Source organism: Cuculus canorus, chromosome 1 (genome assembly GCF_017976375.1).
Source record: "Cuculus canorus isolate bCucCan1 chromosome 1, bCucCan1.pri, whole genome shotgun sequence".
In the NCBI taxonomy this organism is placed as follows: domain Eukaryota; kingdom Metazoa; phylum Chordata; class Aves; order Cuculiformes; family Cuculidae; genus Cuculus; species Cuculus canorus.
Window position 1 is genome coordinate 87701167 of NC_071401.1, and position 18468 is coordinate 87719634.

At 38.5% G+C, this 18468-nt stretch overlaps 1 long non-coding RNA gene across 2 annotated transcripts in view; it reads left to right on the forward strand.

Moving 5' to 3' along the window:
• LOC128850981 (uncharacterized) overlaps nt 1–15843 on the forward strand; it is an 88747-nt gene extending 72904 nt beyond the window's left edge. For both annotated transcript variants that reach the window (XR_008448253.1, XR_008448252.1), the window contains one exon: nt 15653–15843. This is a non-coding gene — a long non-coding RNA (uncharacterized LOC128850981). The remainder of the gene's footprint in view (nt 1–15652) is intronic.
• The last annotated feature ends 2625 nt before the right edge of the window (nt 15844–18468 follow it).

The following is an 18468-nucleotide window of genomic DNA, read 5'->3' on the forward strand; positions in this document are numbered from 1 at the left end:
TAGGGTTCATAATGGGTGGTAGCATTTAAAATTCCTGCAAGAAATTATTTGTCTTGTGTATTTAGTTCAGCTAAATCCAAATGCCTGTACATCAATCCTCTTCCAGGGCTTTATAAGAAGTCCAGTTCTGACTTTAAGCCTTAGCTCTGCATAAAATAGATTGTGGATGAATGTCAGAGCTAACAAGAACATCTTCCTATTGAGTGAAGCACCAGGTTGACAGATTTATTTGAACCTTTTGTCCCGTGAGAAAAAATCACATGTTCAAGTGCTTTGCTACATGTAGCTTGTTCTCAGATCAGGGCTTCCAGATAGGAAACTTGTCAGATTTAGAGTTTAAGACCCGCAAAAAAGTCTGACAGCATGAAGTGAGGCAGCGAAACCTCCCCTACATCCCTAGAGATTAAAATGCACTTCAAAATCACTACGTTGAAGAAATTCAAATGTGTTCCAGGTTTTTGAAAGAGAAACAAAAGCATGTGTGGTTGTCTTTTCCAGATTTACTATAATACTGGATTAGAAGGTAATTTTAGACTGGATTTACTTTAAGTGAAAAACAGGTTCCACTTAATGAGAAAATAGGGAATTTTTTTTTCCCTGGGAATATTAAACTACAAACCATGACAAAATGCAGTGACAAAGTGACAGCTAGGCAGCCAGCTGGATCCATGGTATTTACAATTTTGTCAGATGAGTCCCCTTTTGCAAATGTTTTAGCCTTTGCATATTTACATTCCTTGTGCGTCATGCATTGATATGCTTCATGTAGCACAGCTTCTGCTCTCCATCAATTAATGCTGCTCTTCCTAGTTTCTGGTAGGCAGGTTTCCATTGCTTTGTTTCCTGGTTTGAATGCAATACATGCTAATTTTACAGTAAATGCCAGTTTACATTAGCTCAGCTGTCCTCATGACATAATTTGACTTGAAGTTATGCAAATGACTTCTTTCCAGATACCTCTGATTAGATGTAAAAAACACTCCCTAATTAGTCCTGAGATAATCAGGGAGAAATCACAGTTGATTACATATACTGAATTTACCTCTTCAATCTGAATTGCCATTTATCCTGCCACAGGACCTGTGAACGCTCTATTATAGAGTTTGCACCTTTCCTTCCCTTGAAAAGCACTTCAACTGCTCCCTCATAGCTCCATCAAATCAGACATATCTTTTTTTACTGACTCTACCCAGACAGCTAGGGATCCCTGCTGACAGCCTAGGAGAAATACCAGCCACATGCAGTACAAATTCTGCCTACTGCTGAAGATACAAACTAATAAATCTTACTGGAAATGTATAGGTATCAGAAAGCTTTACAACTAGCAGCAAAGAGAGAGAGCAGGAAAGCAGCTCCTCTGATTAAAATGACATTGTCAACCGATACCAAAGTGACAATTTAAGAGTTCAGTAATTTATACTGTATTTCCAGTGGAGTTTTGCTGGCTTGCCTCAAACTGAACTCTACCTGTCCCTCAGTGATGTCTCAGTAACTTATCATAATCCATTTTTCAAATAAACACGGACATTTGAACTTCAGAAGGCTCAACGTTCAGATTCAATTTGAGTAAACAGACAAATGTTCAAAGGTTTATTCAGAGTTTGGTCTCGATTACCTAATACACCTTGAGTCCTTGAGTTACCAGGACTGGTAACCTTTTCTACATAGTCCCTAAACTGTTCTCCTTACAAAGTGCCTTGACAGGGTGAAGAGTAGGTCATGAAATTCTTAATAAAATCTCTCTTTTTCAGAAACAAGACTGCTGTCTGCTATTTTCTGTAAGAGAAAGAGGAAATATAGCTGAGCTTGAGGTCATATAATGCTTAACAACTCCAGAAACAAACACACACACAAAAAGCACCCAAGTTTTGGTTTTGACTTGTATAAGTTCTCGAGGATGCTGGGAGTTGAGTCTTGGATCTGAAGTTTTCCAAAGTATCTCCTTCCAAAAGGGATGTCATTTGAACTTTGGATTGGTATCTCCCATTCAGATGGTGTCTAAGATTCACAGAGTCATAGAACCATATAATCATAGAATGGTTTGGGTTGGAAGTGATCTTAAAGATCACCTAGTTCTAACCCCCTGCAATGGACAAGGACATCTTCCACTAGAAGAGGTTGCTCAAACCCCATCCAACCTGGCCTTGAAAACTTCCAGGGATGGGGCATCCACGACTTCTCTGGTCCATATGTTCCAGTGCCTCACCACCCTCACAGTAAAAAATTTCTTCCTAATATCTAATCTAAAGCTCCCCTCTTTCACCTCAAAACTACTACCCTTTGCTTTGGGACAGCTTTCTCCCTGACTTCTTCATGTTCTGACTTATGTCTGCTTTTTAGCCTTTGGCTAGGCTTTGTATCTCTAAAGCTGATAGTGAAGACAATTATCTAAATATAAATCACCCCTATCATCACAGTCCCTCATAAAGAGCCCCTCCCAAGCTTTCCTGTAGGCCCCTTTAAGTACTGGAAAGCACCTATAAGGTCTCCTTGGAGCCTTTTCTTTTCTAGGCTAAACAAGTCCAACTATGTCAGCCTATCCTTGTACGGGAGGTGCTTCAGCCCTCTGATCAGCTTCATGGCCCTCCTTTGGACTCATTCTAACAGATCCATGTCCTTCCTCTGCTGAGGGCTCCAGAATTAAATGCAGTACTCGAGGTGAGGTCACACAAGAGTAGAGCAGAGGCAGAGAATCACCTATTTTGACCTGCTGGTTACACTTCTTTTGATGCAGCCAAGGATATGGCTTTCAGGGCTAAAAGAGAACATTGCTGTCTCACATTGAGCTTTTCATGCACCAACATCCAAAGACCTTCTCTTCAGGGCTACTCTCAATCCATTCTACACCAAGTCTATATTTGTGCTTGGAATTGCGCTGACACAGGGACAGGACCCTGCACTTGACCTTGAACTTCATGAGGTTTGCATAGGCCAGCCTCTCAAGTCTGCCCAGGTCCCTCTAGTTGGTATACCTTCTCTCCAGCACGTTGACTGCAACACGCAGCTTGGTATTGTCAGCAAACTTGCTAAGGGTGCCCTCAATCCCATTGTTTATGTCTCTGACAAAGACTTTAAACAGCATCAGTCCCAATACCGACCCCCGTGGAATGTCACTCATCACCAGTCTCCACTTGGACATTAAGCCATTGACCACAACTCTGAGTGTGACCATCCAGCCAATTCTTTATCCACTGAGTCAAATCCAAGTGTCTTCAATTTAGAGACGAGAACATCCTGTGGGACTGTGTTGAATGATTTGCACAAGTCCAGGTAGACGGTGTTGTTTTCTCTTATCTACCAATGCTGTAGCTCCCTTGTTGAAGGCCACCAAATTCGTCAGGTATGATTTGCCCTTAGTAAAGCCATGTCAGCTGTCAGCAATCACCTCCTTATTTTCCATGTGCCTCAGTAGAGCTTCCAGGAGGAGCTGCTCTATGTTCTTGCCAGGCACAGAGTTGAGACTGAATGGCCTATAGTTTCCTGGGTCTTCCTTTTTTAAAAATGAGAGTTATGTTTCACCTTTTTCAGTCAGGGGGAACTTCACACACACAACTCCTCAAATACAATGGATAGCAATTTAGCAACTTCATCCACCAGCTCCCTTAGTACCTGGAGATGCATCTTATTAGGTCCTATGGACATGTACACCTTCACGATCCTTAGACGATCTTGAACCTGATCCTCTCTTAGATTGGGTGGTTCTTCAATTTTCCAGTCTCTGCCTTTGACTTCTGCAACTTAGGTGGTATGGCTTGAGCCCTTGACAGTGGAGACTGATGCAGAAGGTCATCGAGTACCTCAAGCTTCTCCATATCCTGGGTAACCAGGTCTCCTGTTTCTTTAAAGAGAGAGCCCACATTCTCCCTAGTGTTCCTTTTATCACAGACATACCCATAAAAGCTTTCCTTGTTGTCCTTGACATCCTTGGCCAGATTTAATTCTAGCACAACTTTAGCTTTCCTAACCTGATCGCAGGCTGCTTGGACAATTTCTCAGTATTCTTCCCAGGCTACCTGCCCTTGCTTCTACTCTCTGCAGGCTTCTTTTTTGTGTTTAAGTTTGTCCAAGGCTTCCTTGTTTATCCATACAGGCCTCCTGATGGTTTTGCCTGACTTCCTCTTTGTTGGGCTGCATCGCTCCCAAGCCTGGAAGAGTTGGTATTTGACTACTAACCACCTTTCTCTGGTCCCTCTCCCTTCCATGGCTTTATCCCACAGTACCCTACCAAGCAGATGCCTGAAAAGGTTAACCTCTTCTCTTCTGAATTCCAGAGCAGTGAGTTTGCTGCACACTGTCCTCGCTGTCTTAAGGAACTTGAACTTCACCATTTCATGGTCACTGCAGCCAGGGCTTCCCCTGAGCTTCGCATTCCCCATCAGCCCTTCCTTGTTGGTGAGAACAAGGTCCAGCAGAGCATTTCTCCTTTTCGGCTTCTGTATCACTTGGAGAAGGAAGTTGTCATCAACGCACTCCAGGAACCCCCTGGATTTTTTGGATCCTGCTGTGTTTTCCCTCCAACTGATGATTGAAGTCCTCCATCAGGACCAGTGCCTGTGAACATGTGGCTTCACATATCTGTCTATAGAGTGCCTCATCCACTCGCTCTTACTGGTCTGGTGTAGCAGACCCCCCCCTATAACATCACCTTTCTCTGCCTTCCCTTTAATCCTGATCCATAAAGTCTCGGTCAGCTCATCCATTCCCAAATGCATTTCCATGCATTCATTGACATAGAGAGCTACACCCCCTCCTCATCTTTCTTGTCTGTCCTTCCTAAAGAGCCTGTATCCTTTCATCCCAGCACTCCAATCATAAGATCCATCCCACCATCTCTCTATGATGCCAATGAGATCCTGAATTCTGGAAATTTTGACCTCTCAATTTTTCTTGATTTTTTTCCAGTGAGACCTGGAAAGACTATGTAAGTTAAGAAATCAGTTTTTAGCAGAAATTTGAACTAACAATTTGATTTAGTTTATTAAGCTTAAATAGAAATGCCTACTTGGATACATTTGTACAAACTCAGAATTCAGATCCTTAAAGTAAAGTAGTTTTGCAAAATTAAATCAAATTATAGTACCAAAAGGTAGATATTTCAATTTAAAGTTGGAATGAATGACAGATTTTGTTAGCTAGAGAGATCAAGAAAGGAATTTTCGTAATGTAACATCAGCAAGAAGGGGATGAATCTAAATGTACCTAGAGCTAGAATTCCTGAGCTCTATGGAATAAAGACACAGATATAGGACTAAGTTTTTCTCTAATTTATGACAATGTAGATCTGAAGCAGTGATATCAAGTTTGAATCTTACATAAATCTGATATGAAGATGTTATTGTACTACCAAAAGTCCCAATACTTTTTTTCTCTTTTCTTTTAGAAAGGATTGGTGACATTTCTTTAGGCTATTAGTAGGAATTCTGTTCTTACAATGAGCACTGTTTCCTTTTGTCTTCTTGTTGCTGGCTAATGATCTGGAGAAACCAAGGCCTGTCCTGAAGATTTCTGTACCATAAAAGGCAGTATAAAGTGTCTGAAGTGGCATTATATCCTCCCATACTCACTACCGCTGGGATATCACAGTCATTGCTCGCAGAGAAAAGCGGTGGTAATTACAGAATATGACCATGAAATGGATTCCATAACAGTATGGAGCATAATAATTGTGGGATTGTTTTGTACAATGTTTGTTATGACCATGAAACCATGGTAACTTAAATGTGTCTCCCATTACCTATCAAGAACAATTTCATTAAGTTCACTTGAGACTGTGGTCTGCCTTCTTTATTCTGATGGGATGGTTTGTCTTACAAGTTGTAAAAATATTGTTGACAAAATATAAGGTGAAAAATATTGTAAGAAAGGTGATAACTTTGATATGCTAATGTATGTCTTTAAATCCTATCTAAAATATTAACCTATTTGGATAACTCCTTTTCCTGTTCAGTTTTTTTTATTTCCATGTGAGACCACTACCCCTCCAGAGAATCTTAACAGTGCTCATTTTTTAGAGGCAGCCGGGACATAGTCAGGGAAAGGGTTGCACCATATAAATCATCCTAGCAGTCCAGGTGCCCTCCTATACTGAGACTACATGCGCCTTTGCTATCACAGTCAGAAATAAATTCCTCTTACAGCAAATTTCCTCTCCTGGCAAGGCACGTGGAATTTTTGGCAGTAATGATAATGACAGATAGTTTCTGCAATTTTATGACCATCTAAACATGCGTAATACCAAACCACATCAAATGTATTAGGCACTCACAATATTATGTAGCCACAATACTAGCTCTGTGTCCTACTTTGTCACAGCATCCACAATAATTTTTAGTCTGCTTCTCTGCTGTACAACTCTCTTCTGCTCCTCCCAGAGCTGCTCTTCCCCACTCACAGAATCATGGTATAGTTATAGGAAAGGCTGCACACCCAGATACTCTTCACTGATCTAGTATTCCTTCCTCTTCTCCCAGGGATGGGCTATAGCAGATGCATGACGAGTGAGGGGGTCTATGTTCCCAGGAGAGGAGTAAGGACAGGAGGTTTACCCTATATCCAGTAGATCAAAGAAGGAGGAAAATGTTTTCCGACCACTTCAGTGTTTCACAAGTTGAAGACTTTCAGGGACATAGCCCATCTACCCGAGAGAGAATTGTGAAAGAAAGGTTAGTGAGGCATGAAACAAACAAAAAATATCACCTTATTCCCAGTTCGCACTGACTCTTTTTCTAAAGGCTGCGTATGTGGAGGTGCAATGACATAGTTTTTGCCTTAGCACTTAAAATTAGTCAAATAGAATTGTCTCTCAAAACGATGTGAAACGTGGAAACTCTACAGTACAATGTCAGTCTCAGTCACTTGGAGGCAAAATGTGTATTTTCATCCTCCATGACAATATTCAAGCGTACATGTTCACCTTTGATAGTAAGAATATGTATCTTCTCAGTAAATCCCTAGTGATATTTATGTATCTACATCCTGGTAATCTCATAACCTCAAAAAGTTTGGTTTGGGGTTTTTTTCCTTTTTATGAAACAGTGGAGGGAAGTTGGTATTTGAATTAGTTCATCTTCATTATGTATTTATTGTTATCATTATAATTTAAGAAGGACCTATTTACAGGCCGATCAAATAAAATCTCCCATGGCCTCAGAAATGAACTATGCATACAGAGAAAATCCCACTCTGCATTGTAAAAGCTGCATTTGGCCCTGTCACAAAGTAATTCATGGACATTTTCCCAGCATAGCTGTCTGCTTCTATAAAAATCCCAAGACGAAAGCATTTTTACCTTATACAAAAATGTAAAGCAAATACATTTGATCTCAAGGCAAGAAATATCAGTCTATGACAATATTTTGCAATATGGTGACTTTAAGTTCATTATGCCAAATGCTTGCTGTTGATACAACCATTTTTTATGACAGATTGTTGGGGGTAGGGAAAACATTTTTTCATAGTAGTCCTGAACTGTCTCAACTGTCTCATTGAATGACAGAAGAGAGTGGGTCCTTTACAGCTATTGACATATATAACTGCATGTTACCACTCACTGAGGTCAACAGCAAAACTCCTATGGACTTTAGTAGTGGAGAATCAGGATTTCGTTTTTCAAACATTCCTTATTTTGTCCCTGATGGGTTGTAAAATGTGCTACTTTGCAAAATAATTGGATAGTTATCAAGTTACTGGGATAGAGATAGATACATAAGCATTGAGAAAATTCTCACTAGGAAAAGTAGCCTCTTTGCTGAGCTTGATCCCAAATTAGCCAAACAATAAAATGCAAGTCTTTTCTTTCCCTTCCCCTCCCTCCTCTCCTTTTTGTCCTTATTAGTTGGCCATCTCTGTGCAATGACAACACAGATGCATCCACTACCTAATTTACTACCCATCCTCTGACTCTATCAATTGTCTTCATAGTCTGCAATACCCTGAGTTTTCTTGTGTAAATATTCACTATGTCCTGAAAGTGAAAAACAGAGATGCTTTCTTTATTCTCCACTCTCATGTTAAAGGCTCAGACTCCTCAAACAGTGACCTGTTTACTTTCTGTATATACTTGAACTTTTTAAAGCATTTTTTTAGAGTACATACAGAAAAATAAAGTAGAAGAGAGCTAGTCCTTTAAACCAGTGAAAATCTGTAGTTTTTCCAAATTATCCACAGCTTTTTCTCTAGAGGTAGATCAGCACCGATGAGACAAAACTGGCAATAAATAACTTCTTTCTAATTGGTTTATAAAACAAATGTGATGTGTACTTGGAACAATCAGAAGAACAATTACCCAAAGGACTAGTTTTTCTTGCTATTTTTGTAGTTTTGAAGTGCATAAAGGTGAAATATAGTGCAATCTGTTTGGAAAGCACCTTTTGGAAAAGGAACACTTGAAAAGTGTCTCTTACTAAAAGTGCTTTCTTGCCTCTACAAGTGCTTGCTTCTGTACTTCCTTTTTGGCTGCTTACATTGTTCACCCCATTATCTTCCCCACCCCACGACTTCTTTTCTCATCAGCCTCTCCTAGGTGCTCTCTGCTCCGATAATGAAATAAATTCTTTTGGTTTTCTTTCCTCCCATCTTTTCAGCTGATCTCTGGTCTTCCTTGAAGTTGAGGCCTCCATTTTTTTCTTGTTTTAAAGTGAACATTCAAAGTAGTCTTTGAACGCATGTCATTAAAAGTTCTGTTTTCTTTCTAAGGGTTTCTCCCTTTTTCTTTTCCCCTTCTCAGTATTGGAAATAGGACTTCAAACCTGGAAGTTTAAAACAACCATCACAGCTTGTGACGGAGGAACAGAGTTTGGTTCAGAACATGGGGCCAGCAGGAACTTTTTAGCTACAAATGAAGTGATGGTGCTTTGCTCCTTTAGTTGTGCGTTGGGTTTTTTTTTTCTGATAATACTAACTTTTATTATTCATGCTTTTGATGTCTTTTGTTTGTTTTCTTTCAGTGTTAATACAGATGGCACTAAATGACAATAGCTTTGCTGGCCACTTACACTAATAACATTGGCATTGGTACACTATATCCTTAAATAAAATTATTTGCCAAGATTAGATTACTATTATAATGTATGTATGTTTTAATGATCATATTTAATGATTTCTGTCTAGATCAGCATCATTCCTTTTTTATTATCAGTACTATTCACCATCTAGTTATGCTTTACATATTTTCCTAAATAAAATTACAGCACTAATTTAAAGATTTCATATCATGTGAAAAGAATTGTATAAAATCCAGACTGCTCCTTCTCAAATAAAGGTTACAGTCATACAAAGTGTGAATTAGAAGTATAAATAATCTGCATTTTCAGTTTATTCTTCATTGACAATTAAACTAGTTACAATGAGATGTATTTAAATCTCTGAGACATTGTACCATTTGATCGAAAGAAAGAGTAGAAAAAACACTGCTGTCACAAATACTTCATATGACATCACTAGAAGGAAAGACAGAGTTGTCTTCTTAATTGTATATTCTTCCTCATGTAAGTATTATTTGAATGGTATATCCCTCAGAGATTTCAGCACAGATTAAGAAAGGCACAATCCTGGTGGCTATTGAACTTTGGTAATGCCTACAGATTATCACTAATGTTAGAGTTTTTTCCTCTGTATCTCACAGCCACGACATTTACTTTGGTTTAAGTAGCCGATAGAATTTCAGTTTAACCTTGCACTTAGATAGAACAACCAACTTGCCCACGAGTCTGAATTTAGTCCATGAGAAATACGGAGGTAAAATGTGTTCTCTAGTGGCCAACATGCCTGATCTAACAAGGCAGGCTAGCACACAGTCACTAGACTCATGAGGCATCTGGAGTTAAACAAATGCTGAACTGTTTTGTTGGATGTTGGATTAAGTGATGTTCTTAGCTGCTACCTAAACTGCTGAAGGATCAAGTACCCTGAAATTTGAGGTGGTGACCAAATTGAAGTAGGACAAAGAAAATTCCTCTCTTTGTCTGTAGGAAGAAGAGAATTTCAGAGTGGTAAAACAGAAAAGACCAAACATATTTAAGAAAGACTTTCTTTCTACAACAATTCATAATACCCATTGAGAAACTGCAAAAAAATGGATTACTTTCTTTAAAAAAATTCATTATTTCTTTATTAACTTCAACCAGGAAAATTAAAATAACATGTGCTGAAAACATAAATTACTTGAGATTTAGAAAAAGATTATCTGCTCTCAATCTTCATTTTCCATTCGGTGAAATGAGAAACAAATAATTACAACTGTATTATAATACTTAATAATATTAAGATATTATTAAATGTAATTCTGGAGAAAGCCTTAAAGAATTCCTGCTAAGGCTTGCAGATGAAAAAACTGATCTAAAGACAGTTATATGAGTCATTTGGTAAATTGACTCCAAGTATACAATAAGCATTTGATGCAGCTAAAAGTAGTAATGTTGTTGCAGCTGTAGTGGCTTAATGGTATGAAAGGAGGCAAGATTTGCAGGAAAAGGTGTTGATTTTTTTTTGGATCAAGAAGTTAAATCACTTCAACCTCAAATCTCATGTACAAAGCCATCTTTAGCTAAACTACAGTTCTCAGTGAGAGAAAATGAAAAAAAAAGGATCAAGCTGGCAAGAAAAGAGAGAGAGGAAAGCAGCCAGACAGTATCCCAGTAGTTAGATCTGTCACCAGGGACATGAAAGATGTGTCCCTTCCTGTTTTGAAATGGATGAGTGCCTTAATGTCTGGGCTATTCAATATTCGGGTGCGAATCTGTCTGATTTTGATCAGACTTTCGACACAGAAATGAAGAAGAGCTCACATGCTCAAGGCTTCTCTTTTTTTTTCTTTTCTGAGAATAAATGCTGATCTCATCTAAGACTTCTCATTATAAAATTTTCCTAACTACATTGTTTGCACAGATCCTAGTGAAAAGATGTGGGACTGTGTGCTGAAAAGTAGTGATTCTGGAGAGGGATTGGGAGTCATGGTGGATAAATAGTTGTTTATGAACTCTCGGTGCAAAGCTGTTACAAGCAGGATTCTGACACACTTTGAATGTGAAACAGAGATGTTAGCAGGAATAATGAAGAAGGTATAGTCTCCCATATAGAGGGCTGAAGAGACCACTGCTGTTGAGCTGTAGGTAGTTATGATGTGTGTGCTTCAAAGAGAATACTGCAAATTTAGCAGTTTCAGAAGAGATGGGAAAAAGTTGTTCCAAACAAAAGAGAAAAGCTCTCAGACTCCAGTGAGTCAGGGAATTGATGAAGGAGCAAATGACAACAGCAATCCCTGGTCTCACAGGCAGCATCCATTGTCATGGCATTGTGAACAACATGAGTTTAACTCACTCTTCATCCTTATTATTGGTGACATTCAGGAACCGGTGGTAACTAATAGCGCTCTCTGTAGCAGTAATGAAGAAAACAGGGATGACTCTTAAATGGCCATGCTCAAAATGGATATTACGGAGTGCAGTTATCAAATATACCCTCTATTAGACACAGCTGAACCACCTATTATCAAGAAGAATTAATAAGGACTGATATAGGAGGTGAAGCCTGAACTACACAGTCATATGTATGTTTTTCTGCTCATCACAATTGTGCAGTTTTATTAGCCCAAGGCTAACTTCATTACTGTTGCTGTAAGGATGACAAGGTAACAATTGGTACTAACCATGATTCAGCAAGACTCTCAGGGGTATGAGTAATCCACATGATATGTTTAAAATGGAGCGCACGTTGACCCTCTTTGCTGAATAAGTGTCATGTAAAGAACACTAAGTAACCATGGTAAAAAGAAAGGAAAAAAATAAAGAACCTATAGTAGCTCCTAGTTTTTAATTTTTTATAATTCTCAGTAGATTTAAGGGACTGCTGGAGCCCAGAGTCTTGGTTTCTAGCAAACTTAGCTTAAATGTCTTTGCAGTTCGCATGCCAAATTCTCCCTCCCCCCAGCTGTTGCAATAAGAGATCATGCTGCACACCCTCACTCCTATTATATGCACTGCTATTATTAGTGCATGGAGTATCTGCCTCCTTCTCTGTTTGAAATCCCAGAATTTAATACTAGAGAAAAACACAAACAACCACCACCAAACTCATCCTACAACCCTTATTTTTTATTTAATCTCAACAGAGCTGTTTGCCAAGACCTTTTTTTCCCTTTTCTAATGTCTTCAGGCCAACTTTGGCCTCCAGATTGCAAGGTCTGCTCTCATTTTGTGACTGCAAGCAGCTCCAAACGCATAATTCATTCCAGTGCCTGTGGCCTCAGGAGCCTCCAGCTTCTCTTGGCTGTTGTCTTCTGATGGTGAGTTATTTAACTGAAGACAATTTCTCATGAAACTAATGAAGGACCTTAACCATTTTACAGTGAAAATATTAATATTTTTGTTGCTTGCATAGTGACATCTATCTTTCCTATATAACCTGACCATGTTCCCATTATGTTCAGTGGCAAAATCCTTTTGTATTTAGGATGAGACAGCCCTTATCCTTGGTACTGTAGTGAAATGTTTAAACTGCTTTAAAAAATCTCCCACATCAGTGGAGGTTACTTTAGCCACATAAACAACAGCAACAAAAAAATTAAACGTTTATTTAAACATGAGCCCACATGTTTCTTCTCAATTCTAACAGCTCCTGAGTACGCCTAGTAGCACAATTCAAAGACTTTAGGTATTGGACTCCCCACAAAATTAAGAGCCTGTCCCTAGTAAGGTCATTCAAAGAGTAAGAATCAGGTATCAGTGCTCTAAGCACTACTAATTACTCTAAGTCTAAGCTGTAAAGGCTTCCAGAGCATAAACACCGCTTCTGGTGAATTCTGTGCCTCAAAAGGTTAATAAAAAACCAAACAATAATACACTGAACAAATCACCAAAATACTACAGAAAAAGGCACAAGAGAGGGTGCAGAACTGAGCTCTCTTTTGCTGAAGCTGTGAACTCAAGGCTTAAACAGTTGAGCTCTCTTATCCATAGGTCCATATACCTATAGAGAAGTGTAGAGGAGCTTCATCAGAGAGAAAGGTAAGCTACCTAGAGAAGTCTATAACCTGATTCTTTATCTGTCATTATCAGATCTTCATCTCTCCTTCTTCTAATACACTAGATGTCACAAGATTTTGTACAGAAAAGGGGAGTGGATCATAAGTAGGCACAGATGCAGCCTTTGGAGTCAGCTTAATATTCTCACATTCTCAGCCTTCTATAAACTGTACGTAAATTCATAATTTCTCTCTGTATTTTGTGGCTCAACTTTCCTAAGTTCCTGTTTCTTAACGATCACTGTGAATTACTCTTTAGAGACTCTTAGAGTATCTTATTGGCTGTGTAGAAAGCCCAGTTGCTTCATTACAGCTTTCTGAATAAACCCAACAGAGAAAAGCATGGGATTTTTAGGCACTGAGATGGCACAGTTAGGAAGGCCAAAGTGATATCTCTGAATTTTCTATCCTTCAATTATAAGAGTAATTGTGATTTGGGCCTTCACTTGCCATTGTGAGAATAATGGCAATAATTCTCATTAAATGGTCCCTTTTCAAAGAAGAATGTGGAATAAATGGATCATTAAAATGATTGAGCCATTATGGTAAATTAAGACATAAACAGTCTAAAGGCAGAGACTACTCAAAAAAATTTTCCCTCTTCCACTGGCTTTAACTCAGCCTCAAAAATCAAGTAGAGCAGTCATTATTCCTTCCTCAGTAGTAGTAAATAATGTGTCTTCTTCATACTTAAAGTCCACTTCAATGCACCTTCCCAGTGAAAACAATGCAAAAATAAAAGTCCCACCGGATTTAGCAACAAATCTGTTTGAGGAGAAGGCTGACAGAAAGTCAGAAACAATGTAAAGGTAGCATATAAGTAATTTTAGAATTAAGACAGATGTAGCTCCCTTCTAATAATTTACACAACTTGGGACATGTTGCAATTTCTTCTTTTTTTTTTTTATCCTAAGAATATACAAATATTAGGGCTAAAAGTACACTTCTTTGAGTGCTGACAGTTATACAAATAGATTTTCTTGACACAAGATAGATTACACTTAAGAGATCCTTATATGGAGTTATATTTTGGAATGGTAATCTTGCTATTAACTGTACGCTTAGTACAACAGGAGATGTGATTCATCTTATACTCGTATCTGCTATTTGTATTGATGTTAATAGCTAAGAAAAAGTCCTTTAATGGCCTACTTAAATAATTCTGTTGCAGGATAGTATCATTATAAAGTGAGATTTCTAAGGGTAAGTTATTTAACATTTGTACTATAACAACAGCTTAAGTATTTAGTCCCATGAATCTATGTTTGAAAGATGAAGAGGACATAACACTTTTCTAATCATACTTTTCCTTTTTCCTATTCATATTCTTTCTTCCTAAAGACTCCTTTTTCTCTATGTCCTTAGCATGTTCACAGACAGCTGCTATGAGATTGTAGTGTGACATCTGAAGTTATGCATGTGGTATTTTTACAAAACATAGCTAATGTACTTTCTCTACATTGTGTTTAAAACATCTCAAAAAAGTGAAGATAACCTGAAATGAAGAAGACAATGTACTAACGCTGAAAGTCAATGGGATATGTACGTCCACTAAATATTTCTGTCTATAAAATTTTTGTTTGCTATCTACAATGAGGTTACCATTGATTTTTTGTCTGTGTAATCCACAGGTTCCCCTGTATCTTTACAATGAAGTGTAAACTAGATATACAGTGTAGTAATTTTCAGTGTGCTTCTTTTCAAAAGGCTTAGAATAAAAATAAAATTACTTTTGAGAATAAAGCGCAGAGTCTTTCATCAAACAAGTATTCAAAATTACACAGTGTAAATAAATATCCCAATGAGGGAAGAAAAAGCAGGATCTCTCATGCACACTTTTTCCATTCTTAGCCATTTTGCTGTGTGGGTGTTACCACATGGTGGAATGCCTTGATCATAAGATTCATCAGATGAATCTTGCACAGACAAAACCAGAGGAGCAGTGGAGGAACTCAGGGAGCCTGCAGGGGGAATTAAGATGTTTCATCCCTTTCCTTTCAGCTTCATCAGCAAGACTTGCTCTACCAGCCTTGAGATTCTGCTCATACCACTTTGCAAACCAATGACCTTTAAATCTTTTTCATGCTGACAGACATTCCTAATGAAAGAGGCAAGTTTCATTTCAGAGAACTTATGCAGAGCCTCACAAAGGAATTGTGGCACTTCAATTTCATTTTAGACTGCATTCATGTACTTAACTCTGAGGGGATTCACAAAAAAAGCTGCTTTGCTGCTAGAGTTTTTCAGCGTGCACAAGCACCCAAAGTTTTCAACACAAAGCTTAAGTAGGTGCCTAAAGTTTTGCTACTGTGCATGCTGAGATAGGCCACCAAGCTGGCTGAGCTGCATGACTCAGTGCCTAAGGCTGTCAGGAATTCACAGCTTAGACATCCCTCTACTAAAGTCCCCTGAGGTCTGGTCTGGTAAGCTTCATAGTACACCTAATATATCCTGACAGCATGAAGGTCAGGCCAAAGCACAGGAGGTACAGTTATTTCTCTTCAAAACAAGTGATTATTTCAGGTTCCTTTCCCTTCCAGAGCTGCTCAGTCTTTTAAAGAGCTTACCAAGGAAGCAAGCCATGCTAGTTCAATGATGGTGACACACTTCCGTGATTTTTTTCTGTCGTTTCAGGGATTTTATATAACTTGGAATTAAAGAAATAAAGAGATTGATCCAGTCTGATCTGACAAAAAGGATAAATTGACCGAGGGTCTCCAGTCACAAGTCTCAAATTCATACAAGGCATTGAATCTCCCGGCATTTGTTTGACCAGCATTGCACCTATCGGGTTACCTGTTAGGAAGCCCTATTAAGGGACATAATACTTCCCAGTGTGTAAGTATACTTATACATACATTCATGGGCACGTAAGTTTCTTAACATGTGACGGTTATCAGAGGTTGATTAAACCATTAATTGCAGGTACTACAACATTTACCATGACAACTCCTAATAGGCTTTCTGAACTTGAGCCTTTGTGTCTGTTTCTAGAAAGAAAAGGAATAAAAATTTTGATTGATACCTATCCTCAGTGAGTCTTTACTTCTAATTTCATGAAATTTCTTTTGTGAAATATTAGTTCCCTACACTCAAGTCATGTAACACTTGTCAGTGAACTAGATTCTCTACTTCGTCCTCGTTTAAAACCAAAACCTCTGTGAAATTAGTCTTTGGTGAACCAATTGCAAAGGGGGTAATCACAGGATTGACCCCACAACATATGGATAGATTTTAGTTTTTCATAATGGGCAGTCTGAAACCTGATCTACTTGAGGACCGGGAAGGTTATACTGTCTTCGACTGACTTGCATGGAACCTGCTTTTGCAGTGATGTCTTCTAACATAGGCAACTCTGTGATGAGTTTACCCTAACAGTCAGATATTGCAGAATATTCACGGTTTGAAAACAAAAGATTCCGATTACTTGTAAACTCAGCTGAGCTGAAATGGTTTTTATGTGGATGAAAATATAAGGGATTACACAGGCTCACTTTATTAGATGTCGTCTTCGACCTGCTAACAGCTTTAAAATCCTCACTGAATCCCATCATTTGACTTATGCGGGTTTTTTATTTGGTGGTGCAGCTAACGCAACAGTAATTTTCCTTTTTTACCTAAAACTTCTTTTCAGGATATCTTGTCCAGACTTTTCATAGTCTTACTCTGTGAAGCAAATGAGAGCCCTGCTTGCTTCTGCACACTGTCTACCTTTTAATCTAGCTTCCTCTAGGACAGCATTAGTGAACATCAAGCATGGCCACAAAGACTTAACAGCTGTCAACATTTTGTCTGTCTTGCTGGTGTTAGCACCGTAAGGAAAAGGAAACAGTTTGAAGAAATTCTTTGCTCACTGTCACTGCTTTCCCTAAATTGGAGGAATCCGGTGTGAGTTTTACTTAAATGTCGTTCATGATGAGAACAAAGACTACTAGTCATGATTTGTATTAGAAAGTCTCCAATGCTCAGTATAAACCTTTCCCCCCTCCCTAAGCTGCAAGTAAGTGATGTGAAGGTCAGGCAGTAGATAAGATCTTTCAAACCACTCAGCTCTGTTACCCACAACTCAGCTGTTTGTTTGTCAGCTGATTCTTTGTAGCCTGCAAACTTATTATCTATGGTCTAGCATACTTTAAGCATACTTTTTCCAGGAGCTAAGGACAGTCTGTCTCATTCACCACTTAATGGGTTTGTGGTTTCCGTTCCCTACTATTTACAGTACTTTACAGTAAGAACAGGGACATCACAAAATGCATGTTCTTAAAGTTTTTTGATATACTTACATGTGAGTAATTTTAAGCCTCAGGTATGCAGTGAGACCTAGGTAAAGGATTTACTGAGGCATAGCTTTTAAAATGTCATCCACATAACTGTTCCATACATAGAGGTTTTGGATTTGCCCTTTTGTTGCCAGTAACTTGACTTTACTTGTCGTAGGTTAGTTAATCTGCCTTTTTTTTTTAAATGCATCAGACGTATTAAAAAGCAAAAATTACTTTTGAAACTTCACAATAATCATGTTCAATGGCTTCAATAGTCATTCCTAACACAATTGATCTCTTTCTCTAAGGAGTGAGAGCTGGAGTGATGCCTGAACATTTGTCACGTATTCCTAACGCAGGCCAATAAATCTCACTTGATGATCTGGCATTTGGTGCAATGAATGAGAACCTTTTGCTACCAACCAAACAGGAGAAGAAAAGTTGCTTCGTGTAATTCGATTTTTTTTTTAATTTATGCAATAAAGATTGTTTAATGTCTCACTTCTAATAAAAAAAAAAAAAGGAAGAGAGAAATAGTAGACACTAATTGGAAGGGCAATCTGCAAGGTGACAGGGAAATGTCCAGAAACCAAATCTTCAAGACCCAACCAGCTGGTCACAGGTCTTTATACAAAGGGCAGTCCCTGGCCTTGTCTCATTCTATTTTGGGGATAGGTAAGGATTTGGGGAATTACCATTCCTTTATGTCTCCTAGAGGTCCTGAAAAGAAAAAACAAACCCAAAACTGTAGTAGTTTCTTCCACTAACTACAATTTCAACTCAGATTTCTTTGGTTAGAAAAGCTTACATCAATGTTTTAGGATTAGCTAATTTCAAACAAGAGTGATACTAGTCCAAAAGATAATGCTGAACTCTTTAGATTTCTTGCTGGGAATCATATGCCAATACTTTGAAAATAATGCTTAAAGTACTTTACATCCTCCAGCAATTCTACACAGAGCAGTCTTCTTGGAAAAACTGTGTAAATCAGTTGTCAAGCTGCTGCCATTTATCATGGGTGGCCTTGGAAAATAGTGGTCTAGAAACAGGACAGAAAGCTTATGGTCAGCCATGCTGTACATCTTTTTTTTTCTATGGGGACAACAATAAACGTCTTATGCTATTTTCTGTTCTGCTGGAGCTGTACAGAAAAACAAGTGACAGAAGAGATCCTCCATGACCTCTGTG